The sequence below is a fragment of the Triturus cristatus genome, chromosome 9, assembly GCF_964204655.1.
Source record: "Triturus cristatus chromosome 9, aTriCri1.1, whole genome shotgun sequence".
Taxonomy (NCBI): domain Eukaryota; kingdom Metazoa; phylum Chordata; class Amphibia; order Caudata; family Salamandridae; genus Triturus; species Triturus cristatus.
Genome location: NC_140592.1, coordinates 898,643,168 through 898,656,347, shown reverse-complemented (window position 1 = coordinate 898,656,347; position 13,180 = coordinate 898,643,168).

Genomic DNA, 13,180 nt, shown 5'->3' with positions numbered 1-13,180 from the left:
TTTGCTGAGTGTTACCAATGTATATTATATCAAAAGTACCTGCAACCATTTTCCATCACTTGTAGTTGTTGCCCCGCGTTCGTACGGAGACTTTTGCATCACTGCAAACAGTGTCTTTTCAGGGCTCCAGTTAGCAGCATTCTTTGCTTTGATCCTCCTCGAAATCTAAGTGACATACATGCTTCCAGCCCTTCTCCTATATTGTATTCCTTTTTCCTGACCTACGTTGCTCAATTGAGACATTTGTTTTATCCTGAAGTCAGAAAGGAGGCCGATACAGCTCTACCTTTTAAAATTCCAGTTATTAATATTACATTTCAATTTTCTACCCACTGAAATTTATTTTCACGATGTATACATTCTGTAAGTGTTATCTATTTTTTATGTAATTTTTTTGATATCTACCAATCATAAACTTTATTTAATTATTTTTAGCAAAATAGATTATTTGGTTTATGTGTTTGTTGCAGGGATTCAGGCATAAGCTAAACCTCAAAGGCTTAAGTCCCAAGAGCCGCTGTAACTTTTGTTTCAGTCAATATTTAGAAATAGAATAACACCCTGTTGGGAAATGTAGTGGCTATTATTTAATGAAATAAAATAATAGCAAGTGCAAAATAGCAACTAGATATGGCCACCCGATTCTAGGTGCAAATCACTGTCCTAACCTCATTTGAGGAATTCGAGTGGATTTTGTCAAACCATTTTGTGGCATATTGAGGACTCAAGAGCATGTCATGTTTTTGTTTATTTTCTTTACATCATCATCATTCAGAGTGATGGAGTGATAGAGGGAACAGAGCACGGAGTGGTGATAAAATAATAATAAATAATACCTTATTCAGCTGGTAATGTGATAGGAGTAGCTAATTGCTTTGCTATGTACTTTAAAAATTGTCCTTCTACTAACTTGTCTGTGACTCTCTTGGAGTGTCCCTGTAGCTTCGCTTCATTGTGGAGTAGAGTGAAGGGGTGTGAGAGACAGAGCCGATTGGGCTTACAAAATACATTCTTTGTGTATAAACCCGATTGGTCGCACACTGCTACACCTACCAGTCGTGTTCCCCCAATGAAAATGGTCCCTGAAGGTCAGCGTCGGCGGATACACCTATGCTCGAGTGTGAATGCAAGTATGCGTGGCGTGTGCCATCCCTGGACACGTGTTTCGAGGTAGTTGCCTCTCGTCAGCAGGGAGTAGGAAAATGTGTGGGGTTGCTGTGTAAGCTGCTAAAATCGTTATCAGGTCTAGTACCTCTCGTAGCGCGCAGGTGCGTAACCAGAGTCCGTCGACTCCACCGGCTCAAGAGAGCCTGAATATAAAGTTAAACCCGATTGGTCGCACACTGCTACACCTACCAGTCGTGTTCCCCCAATGAAAATGGTCCCTGAAGGTCAGCGTCGGCGGATACACCTATGCTCGAGTGTGAATGCAAGTATGCGTGGCGTGTGCCATCCCTGGACACGTGTTTCGAGGTAGTTGCCTCTCGTCAGCAGGGAGTAGGAAAATGTGTGGGGTTGCTGTGTAAGCTGCTAAAATCGTTATCAGGTCTAGTACCTCTCGTAGCGCGCAGGTGCGTAACCAGAGTCCGTCGACTCCACCGGCTCAAGAGAGCCTGAATATAAAGTTAAACCCGATTGGTCGCACACTGCTACACCTACCAGTCGTGTTCCCCCAATGAAAATGGTCCCTGAAGGTCAGCGTCGGCGGATACACCTATGCTCGAGTGTGAATGCAAGTATGCGTGGCGTGTGCCATCCCTGGACACGTGTTTCGAGGTAGTTGCCTCTCGTCAGCAGGGAGTAGGAAAATGTGTGGGGTTGCTGTGTAAGCTGCTAAAATCGTTATCAGGTCTAGTACCTCTCGTAGCGCGCAGGTGCGTAACCAGAGTCCGTCGACTCCACCGGCTCAAGAGAGCCTGAATATAAAGTTAAACCCGATTGGTCGCACACTGCTACACCTACCAGTCGTGTTCCCCCAATGAAAATGGTCCCTGAAGGTCAGCGTCGGCGGATACACCTATGCTCGAGTGTGAATGCAAGTATGCGTGGCGTGTGCCATCCCTGGACACGTGTTTCGAGGTAGTTGCCTCTCGTCAGCAGGGAGTAGGAAAATGTGTGGGGTTGCTGTGTAAGCTGCTAAAATCGTTATCAGGTCTAGTACCTCTCGTAGCGCGCAGGTGCGTAACCAGAGTCCGTCGACTCCACCGGCTCAAGAGAGCCTGAATATAAAGTTAAACCCGATTGGTCGCACACTGCTACACCTACCAGTCGTGTTCCCCCAATGAAAATGGTCCCTGAAGGTCAGCGTCGGCGGATACACCTATGCTCGAGTGTGAATGCAAGTATGCGTGGCGTGTGCCATCCCTGGACACGTGTTTCGAGGTAGTTGCCTCTCGTCAGCAGGGAGTAGGAAAATGTGTGGGGTTGCTGTGTAAGCTGCTAAAATCGTTATCAGGTCTAGTACCTCTCGTAGCGCGCAGGTGCGTAACCAGAGTCCGTCGACTCCACCGGCTCAAGAGAGCCTGAATATAAAGTTAAACCCGATTGGTCGCACACTGCTACACCTACCAGTCGTGTTCCCCCAATGAAAATGGTCCCTGAAGGTCAGCGTCGGCGGATACACCTATGCTCGAGTGTGAATGCAAGTATGCGTGGCGTGTGCCATCCCTGGACACGTGTTTCGAGGTAGTTGCCTCTCGTCAGCAGGGAGTAGGAAAATGTGTGGGGTTGCTGTGTAAGCTGCTAAAATCGTTATCAGGTCTAGTACCTCTCGTAGCGCGCAGGTGCGTAACCAGAGTCCGTCGACTCCACCGGCTCAAGAGAGCCTGAATATAAAGTTAAACCCGATTGGTCGCACACTGCTACACCTACCAGTCGTGTTCCCCCAATGAAAATGGTCCCTGAAGGTCAGCGTCGGCGGATACACCTATGCTCGAGTGTGAATGCAAGTATGCGTGGCGTGTGCCATCCCTGGACACGTGTTTCGAGGTAGTTGCCTCTCGTCAGCAGGGAGTAGGAAAATGTGTGGGGTTGCTGTGTAAGCTGCTAAAATCGTTATCAGGTCTAGTACCTCTCGTAGCGCGCAGGTGCGTAACCAGAGTCCGTCGACTCCACCGGCTCAAGAGAGCCTGAATATAAAGTTAAACCCGATTGGTCGCACACTGCTACACCTACCAGTCGTGTTCCCCCAATGAAAATGGTCCCTGAAGGTCAGCGTCGGCGGATACACCTATGCTCGGGTGTGAATGCAAGTATGCGTGGCGTGTGCCATCCCTGGACACGTGTTTCGAGGTAGTTGCCTCTCGTCAGCAGGGAGTAGGAAAATGTGTGGGGTTGCTGTGTAAGCTGCTAAAATCGTTATCAGGTCTAGTACCTCTCGTAGCGCGCAGGTGCGTAACCAGAGTCCGTTGACTCCACCGGCTCAAGAGAGCCTGAATATAAAGTTAAACCCGATTGGTCGCACACTGCTACACCTACCAGTCGTGTTCCCCCAATGAAAATGGTCCCTGAAGGTCAGCGTCGGCGGATACACCTATGCTCGAGTGTGAATGCAAGTATGCGTGGCGTGTGCCATCCCTGGACACGTGTTTCGAGGTAGTTGCCTCTCGTCAGCAGGGAGTAGGAAAATGTGTGGGGTTGCTGTGTAAGCTGCTAAAATCGTTATCAGGTCTAGTACCTCTCGTAGCGCGCAGGTGCGTAACCAGAGTCCGTCGACTCCACCGGCTCAAGAGAGCCTGAATATAAAGTTAAACCCGATTGGTCGCACACTGCTACACCTACCAGTCGTGTTCCCCCAATGAAAATGGTCCCTGAAGGTCAGCGTCGGCGGATACACCTATGCTCGAGTGTGAATGCAAGTATGCGTGGCGTGTGCCATCCCTGGACACGTGTTTCGAGGTAGTTGCCTCTCGTCAGCAGGGAGTAGGAAAATGTGTGGGGTTGCTGTGTAAGCTGCTAAAATCGTTATCAGGTCTAGTACCTCTCGTAGCGCGCAGGTGCGTAACCAGAGTCCGTCGACTCCACCGGCTCAAGAGAGCCTGAATATAAAGTTAAACCCGATTGGTCGCACACTGCTACACCTACCAGTCGTGTTCCCCCAATGAAAATGGTCCCTGAAGGTCAGCGTCGGCGGATACACCTATGCTCGAGTGTGAATGCAAGTATGCGTGGCGTGTGCCATCCCTGGACACGTGTTTCGAGGTAGTTGCCTCTCGTCAGCAGGGAGTAGGAAAATGTGTGGGGTTGCTGTGTAAGCTGCTAAAATCGTTATCAGGTCTAGTACCTCTCGTAGCGCGCAGGTGCGTAACCAGAGTCCGTCGACTCCACCGGCTCAAGAGAGCCTGAATATAAAGTTAAACCCGATTGGTCGCACACTGCTACACCTACCAGTCGTGTTCCCCCAATGAAAATGGTCCCTGAAGGTCAGCGTCGGCGGATACACCTATGCTCGAGTGTGAATGCAAGTATGCGTGGCGTGTGCCATCCCTGGACACGTGTTTCGAGGTAGTTGCCTCTCGTCAGCAGGGAGTAGGAAAATGTGTGGGGTTGCTGTGTAAGCTGCTAAAATCGTTATCAGGTCTAGTACCTCTCGTAGCGCGCAGGTGCGTAACCAGAGTCCGTCGACTCCACCGGCTCAAGAGAGCCTGAATATAAAGTTAAACCCGATTGGTCGCACACTGCTACACCTACCAGTCGTGTTCCCCCAATGAAAATGGTCCCTGAAGGTCAGCGTCGGCGGATACACCTATGCTCGAGTGTGAATGCAAGTATGCGTGGCGTGTGCCATCCCTGGACACGTGTTTCGAGGTAGTTGCCTCTCGTCAGCAGGGAGTAGGAAAATGTGTGGGGTTGCTGTGTAAGCTGCTAAAATCGTTATCAGGTCTAGTACCTCTCGTAGCGCGCAGGTGCGTAACCAGAGTCCGTCGACTCCACCGGCTCAAGAGAGCCTGAATATAAAGTTAAACCCGATTGGTCGCACACTGCTACACCTACCAGTCGTGTTCCCCCAATGAAAATGGTCCCTGAAGGTCAGCGTCGGCGGATACACCTATGCTCGAGTGTGAATGCAAGTATGCGTGGCGTGTGCCATCCCTGGACACGTGTTTCGAGGTAGTTGCCTCTCGTCAGCAGGGAGTAGGAAAATGTGTGGGGTTGCTGTGTAAGCTGCTAAAATCGTTATCAGGTCTAGTACCTCTCGTAGCGCGCAGGTGCGTAACCAGAGTCCGTCGACTCCACCGGCTCAAGAGAGCCTGAATATAAAGTTAAACCCGATTGGTCGCACACTGCTACACCTACCAGTCGTGTTCCCCCAATGAAAATGGTCCCTGAAGGTCAGCGTCGGCGGATACACCTATGCTCGAGTGTGAATGCAAGTATGCGTGGCGTGTGCCATCCCTGGACACGTGTTTCGAGGTAGTTGCCTCTCGTCAGCAGGGAGTAGGAAAATGTGTGGGGTTGCTGTGTAAGCTGCTAAAATCGTTATCAGGTCTAGTACCTCTCGTAGCGCGCAGGTGCGTAACCAGAGTCCGTCGACTCCACCGGCTCAAGAGAGCCTGAATATAAAGTTAAACCCGATTGGTCGCACACTGCTACACCTACCAGTCGTGTTCCCCCAATGAAAATGGTCCCTGAAGGTCAGCGTCGGCGGATACACCTATGCTCGAGTGTGAATGCAAGTATGCGTGGCGTGTGCCATCCCTGGACACGTGTTTCGAGGTAGTTGCCTCTCGTCAGCAGGGAGTAGGAAAATGTGTGGGGTTGCTGTGTAAGCTGCTAAAATCGTTATCAGGTCTAGTACCTCTCGTAGCGCGCAGGTGCGTAACCAGAGTCCGTCGACTCCACCGGCTCAAGAGAGCCTGAATATAAAGTTAAACCCGATTGGTCGCACACTGCTACACCTACCAGTCGTGTTCCCCCAATGAAAATGGTCCCTGAAGGTCAGCGTCGGCGGATACACCTATGCTCGAGTGTGAATGCAAGTATGCGTGGCGTGTGCCATCCCTGGACACGTGTTTCGAGGTAGTTGCCTCTCGTCAGCAGGGAGTAGGAAAATGTGTGGGGTTGCTGTGTAAGCTGCTAAAATCGTTATCAGGTCTAGTACCTCTCGTAGCGCGCAGGTGCGTAACCAGAGTCCGTCGACTCCACCGGCTCAAGAGAGCCTGAATATAAAGTTAAACCCGATTGGTCGCACACTGCTACACCTACCAGTCGTGTTCCCCCAATGAAAATGGTCCCTGAAGGTCAGCGTCGGCGGATACACCTATGCTCGAGTGTGAATGCAAGTATGCGTGGCGTGTGCCATCCCTGGACACGTGTTTCGAGGTCGTTGCCTCTCGTCAGCAGGGAGTAGGAAAATGTGTGGGGTTGCTGTGTAAGCTGCTAAAATCGTTATCAGGTCTAGTACCTCTCGTAGCGCGCAGGTGCGTAACCAGAGTCCGTCGACTCCACCGGCTCAAGAGAGCCTGAATATAAAGTTAAACCCGATTGGTCGCACACTGCTACACCTACCAGTCGTGTTCCCCCAATGAAAATGGTCCCTGAAGGTCAGCGTCGGCGGATACACCTATGCTCGAGTGTGAATGCAAGTATGCGTGGCGTGTGCCATCCCTGGACACGTGTTTCGAGGTAGTTGCCTCTCGTCAGCAGGGAGTAGGAAAATGTGTGGGGTTGCTGTGTAAGCTGCTAAAATCGTTATCAGGTCTAGTACCTCTCGTAGCGCGCAGGTGCGTAACCAGAGTCCGTCGACTCCACCGGCTCAAGAGAGCCTGAATATAAAGTTAAACCCGATTGGTCGCACACTGCTACACCTACCAGTCGTGTTCCCCCAATGAAAATGGTCCCTGAAGGTCAGCGTCGGCGGATACACCTATGCTCGAGTGTGAATGCAAGTATGCGTGGCGTGTGCCATCCCTGGACACGTGTTTCGAGGTAGTTGCCTCTCGTCAGCAGGGAGTAGGAAAATGTGTGGGGTTGCTGTGTAAGCTGCTAAAATCGTTATCAGGTCTAGTACCTCTCGTAGCGCGCAGGTGCGTAACCAGAGTCCGTCGACTCCACCGGCTCAAGAGAGCCTGAATATAAAGTTAAACCCGATTGGTCGCACACTGCTACACCTACCAGTCGTGTTCCCCCAATGAAAATGGTCCCTGAAGGTCAGCGTCGGCGGATACACCTATGCTCGAGTGTGAATGCAAGTATGCGTGGCGTGTGCCATCCCTGGACACGTGTTTCGAGGTAGTTGCCTCTCGTCAGCAGGGAGTAGGAAAATGTGTGGGGTTGCTGTGTAAGCTGCTAAAATCGTTATCAGGTCTAGTACCTCTCGTAGCGCGCAGGTGCGTAACCAGAGTCCGTCGACTCCACCGGCTCAAGAGAGCCTGAATATAAAGTTAAACCCGATTGGTCGCACACTGCTACACCTACCAGTCGTGTTCCCCCAATGAAAATGGTCCCTGAAGGTCAGCGTCGGCGGATACACCTATGCTCGAGTGTGAATGCAAGTATGCGTGGCGTGTGCCATCCCTGGACACGTGTTTCGAGGTAGTTGCCTCTCGTCAGCAGGGAGTAGGAAAATGTGTGGGGTTGCTGTGTAAGCTGCTAAAATCGTTATCAGGTCTAGTACCTCTCGTAGCGCGCAGGTGCGTAACCAGAGTCCGTCGACTCCACCGGCTCAAGAGAGCCTGAATATAAAGTTAAACCCGATTGGTCGCACACTGCTACACCTACCAGTCGTGTTCCCCCAATGAAAATGGTCCCTGAAGGTCAGCGTCGGCGGATACACCTATGCTCGAGTGTGAATGCAAGTATGCGTGGCGTGTGCCATCCCTGGACACGTGTTTCGAGGTAGTTGCCTCTCGTCAGCAGGGAGTAGGAAAATGTGTGGGGTTGCTGTGTAAGCTGCTAAAATCGTTATCAGGTCTAGTACCTCTCGTAGCGCGCAGGTGCGTAACCAGAGTCCGTCGACTCCACCGGCTCAAGAGAGCCTGAATATAAAGTTAAACCCGATTGGTCGCACACTGCTACACCTACCAGTCGTGTTCCCCCAATGAAAATGGTCCCTGAAGGTCAGCGTCGGCGGATACACCTATGCTCGAGTGTGAATGCAAGTATGCGTGGCGTGTGCCATCCCTGGACACGTGTTTCGAGGTAGTTGCCTCTCGTCAGCAGGGAGTAGGAAAATGTGTGGGGTTGCTGTGTAAGCTGCTAAAATCGTTATCAGGTCTAGTACCTCTCGTAGCGCGCAGGTGCGTAACCAGAGTCCGTCGACTCCACCGGCTCAAGAGAGCCTGAATATAAAGTTAAACCCGATTGGTCGCACACTGCTACACCTACCAGTCGTGTTCCCCCAATGAAAATGGTCCCTGAAGGTCAGCGTCGGCGGATACACCTATGCTCGAGTGTGAATGCAAGTATGCGTGGCGTGTGCCATCCCTGGACACGTGTTTCGAGGTAGTTGCCTCTCGTCAGCAGGGAGTAGGAAAATGTGTGGGGTTGCTGTGTAAGCTGCTAAAATCGTTATCAGGTCTAGTACCTCTCGTAGCGCGCAGGTGCGTAACCAGAGTCCGTCGACTCCACCGGCTCAAGAGAGCCTGAATATAAAGTTAAACCCGATTGGTCGCACACTGCTACACCTACCAGTCGTGTTCCCCCAATGAAAATGGTCCCTGAAGGTCAGCGTCGGCGGATACACCTATGCTCGAGTGTGAATGCAAGTATGCGTGGCGTGTGCCATCCCTGGACACGTGTTTCGAGGTAGTTGCCTCTCGTCAGCAGGGAGTAGGAAAATGTGTGGGGTTGCTGTGTAAGCTGCTAAAATCGTTATCAGGTCTAGTACCTCTCGTAGCGCGCAGGTGCGTAACCAGAGTCCGTCGACTCCACCGGCTCAAGAGAGCCTGAATATAAAGTTAAACCCGATTGGTCGCACACTGCTACACCTACCAGTCGTGTTCCCCCAATGAAAATGGTCCCTGAAGGTCAGCGTCGGCGGATACACCTATGCTCGAGTGTGAATGCAAGTATGCGTGGCGTGTGCCATCCCTGGACACGTGTTTCGAGGTAGTTGCCTCTCATCAGCAGGGAGTAGGAAAATGTGTGGGGTTGCTGTGTAAGCTGCTAAAATCGTTATCAGGTCTAGTACCTCTCGTAGCGCGCAGGTGCGTAACCAGAGTCCGTCGACTCCACCGGCTCAAGAGAGCCTGAATATAAAGTTAAACCCGATTGGTCGCACACTGCTACACCTACCAGTCGTGTTCCCCCAATGAAAATGGTCCCTGAAGGTCAGCGTCGGCGGATACACCTATGCTCGAGTGTGAATGCAAGTATGCGTGGCGTGTGCCATCCCTGGACACGTGTTTCGAGGTAGTTGCCTCTCGTCAGCAGGGAGTAGGAAAATGTGTGGGGTTGCTGTGTAAGCTGCTAAAATCGTTATCAGGTCTAGTACCTCTCGTAGCGCGCAGGTGCGTAACCAGAGTCCGTCGACTCCACCGGCTCAAGAGAGCCTGAATATAAAGTTAAACCCGATTGGTCGCACACTGCTACACCTACCAGTCGTGTTCCCCCAATGAAAATGGTCCCTGAAGGTCAGCGTCGGCGGATACACCTATGCTCGAGTGTGAATGCAAGTATGCGTGGCGTGTGCCATCCCTGGACACGTGTTTCGAGGTAGTTGCCTCTCGTCAGCAGGGAGTAGGAAAATGTGTGGGGTTGCTGTGTAAGCTGCTAAAATCGTTATCAGGTCTAGTACCTCTCGTAGCGCGCAGGTGCGTAACCAGAGTCCGTCGACTCCACCGGCTCAAGAGAGCCTGAATATAAAGTTAAACCCGATTGGTCGCACACTGCTACACCTACCAGTCGTGTTCCCCCAATGAAAATGGTCCCTGAAGGTCAGCGTCGGCGGATACACCTATGCTCGAGTGTGAATGCAAGTATGCGTGGCGTGTGCCATCCCTGGACACGTGTTTCGAGGTAGTTGCCTCTCGTCAGCAGGGAGTAGGAAAATGTGTGGGGTTGCTGTGTAAGCTGCTAAAATCGTTATCAGGTCTAGTACCTCTCGTAGCGCGCAGGTGCGTAACCAGAGTCCGTCGACTCCACCGGCTCAAGAGAGCCTGAATATAAAGTTAAACCCGATTGGTCGCACACTGCTACACCTACCAGTCGTGTTCCCCCAATGAAAATGGTCCCTGAAGGTCAGCGTCGGCGGATACACCTATGCTCGAGTGTGAATGCAAGTATGCGTGGCGTGTGCCATCCCTGGACACGTGTTTCGAGGTAGTTGCCTCTCGTCAGCAGGGAGTAGGAAAATGTGTGGGGTTGCTGTGTAAGCTGCTAAAATCGTTATCAGGTCTAGTACCTCTCGTAGCGCGCAGGTGGAGTCGACGGACTTTGGTTACGCACCTGCGCGCTACGAGAGGTACTAGACCTGATAACGATTTTAGCAGCTTACACAGCAACCCCACACTCATTTTCCTGCTCCGTGCTGACGAGAGGCAACTACCTCGAAACACGTGTCCAGGGATGGCACACGCCACGCATACTTGCATTCACACTCGAGCATAGGTGTATCCGCCGACGCTGACCTTCAGGGACCATTTTCATTGGGGGAACACGACTGGTAGGTGTAGCAGTGTGCGACCAATTGGGTTTAACTTTATATTCAGGCTCTCTTGAGCCGGTGGAGTCGACGGACTTTGGTTACGCACCTGCGCGCTACGAGAGGTACTAGACCTGATAACGATTTTAGCAGCTTACACAGCAACCCCACACTCATTTTCCTGCTCCCTGCTGACGAGAGGCAACTACCTCGAAACACGTGTCCAGGGATGGCACACGCCACGCATACTTGCATTCACACTCGAGCATAGGTGTATCCGCCGACGCTGACCTTCAGGGACCATTTTCATTGGGGGAACACGACTGGTAGGTGTAGCAGTGTGCGACCAATTGGGTTTAACTTTATATTCAGGCTCTCTTGAGCCGGTGGAGTCGACGGACTTTGGTTACGCACCTGCGCGCTACGAGAGGTACTAGACCTGATAACGATTTTAGCAGCTTACACAGCAACCCCACACATTTTCCTACTCCCTGCTGACGAGAGGCAACGACCTCGAAACACGTGTCCAGGGATGGCACACGCCACGCATACTTGCATTCACACTCGAGCATAGGTGTATCCGCCGACGCTGACCTTCAGGGACCATTTTCATTGGGGGAACACGACTGGTAGGTGTAGCAGTGTGCGACCAATTGGGTTTAACTTTATATTCAGGCTCTCTTGAGCCGGTGGAGTCGACGGACTTTGGTTACGCACCTGCGCGCTACGAGAGGTACTAGACCTGATAACGATTTTAGCAGCTTACACAGCAACCCCACACTCATTTTCCTGCTCCCTGCTGACGAGAGGCAACTACCTCGAAACACGTGTCCAGGGATGGCACACGCCACGCATACTTGCATTCACACTCGAGCATAGGTGTATCCGCCGACGCTGACCTTCAGGGACCATTTTCATTGGGGGAACACGACTGGTAGGTGTAGCAGTGTGCGACCAATTGGGTTTAACTTTATATTCAGGCTCTCTTGAGCCGGTGGAGTCGACGGACTTTGGTTACGCACCTGTGCGCTACGAGAGGTACTAGACCTGATAACGATTTTAGCAGCTTACACAGCAACCCCACACTCATTTTCCTGCTCCCTGCTGACGAGAGGCAACTACCTCGAAACACGTGTCCAGGGATGGCACACGCCACGCATACTTGCATTCACACTCGAGCATAGGTGTATCCGCCGACGCTGACCTTCAGGGACCATTTTCATTGGGGGAACACGACTGGTAGGTGTAGCAGTGTGCGACCAATTGGGTTTAACTTTATATTCAGGCTCTCTTGAGCCGGTGGAGTCGACGGACTTTGGTTACGCACCTGCGCGCTACGAGAGGTACTAGACCTGATAACGATTTTAGCAGCTTACACAGCAACCCCACACTCATTTTCCTGCTCCCTGCTGACGAGAGGCAACTACCTCGAAACACGTGTCCAGGGATGGCACACGCCACGCATACTTGCATTCACACTCGAGCATAGGTGTATCCGCCGACGCTGACCTTCAGGGACCATTTTCATTGGGGGAACACGACTGGTAGGTGTAGCAGTGTGCGACCAATTGGGTTTAACTTTATATTCAGGCTCTCTTGAGCCGGTGGAGTCGACGGACTTTGGTTACGCACCTGCGCGCTACGAGAGGTACTAGACCTGATAACGATTTTAGCAGCTTACACAGCAACCCCACACTCATTTTCCTGCTCCCTGCTGACGAGAGGCAACTACCTCGAAACACGTGTCCAGGGATGGCACACGCCACGCATACTTGCATTCACACTCGAGCATAGGTGTATCCGCCGACGCTGACCTTCAGGGACCATTTTCATTGGGGGAACACGACTGGTAGGTGTAGCAGTGTGCGACCAATTGGGTTTAACTTTATATTCAGGCTCTCTTGAGCCGGTGGAGTCGACGGACTTTGGTTACGCACCTGCGCGCTACGAGAGGTACTAGACCTGATAACGATTTTAGCAGCTTACACAGCAACCCCACACTCATTTTCCTGCTCCCTGCTGACGAGAGGCAACTACCTCGAAACACGTGTCCAGGGATGGCACACGCCACGCATACTTGCATTCACACTCGAGCATAGGTGTATCCGCCGACGCTGACCTTCAGGGACCATTTTCATTGGGGGAACACGACTGGTAGGTGTAGCAGTGTGCGACCAATTGGGTTTAACTTTATATTCAGGCTTTCTTGAGCCGGTGGAGTCGACGGACTTTGGTTACGCACCTGCGCGCTACGAGAGGTACTAGACCTGATAACGATTTTAGCAGCTTACACAGCAACCCCACACTCATTTTCCTGCTCCCTGCTGACGAGAGGCAACTACCTCGAAACACGTGTCCAGGGATGGCACACGCCACGCATACTTGCATTCACACTCGAGCATAGGTGTATCCGCCGACGCTGACCTTCAGGGACCATTTTCATTGGGGGAACACGACTGGTAGGTGTAGCAGTGTGCGACCAATTGGGTTTAACTTTATATTCAGGCTCTCTTGAGCCGGTGGAGTCGACGGACTTTGGTTACGCACCTGCGCGCTACGAGAGGTACTAGACCTGATAACGATTTTAGCAGCTTACAC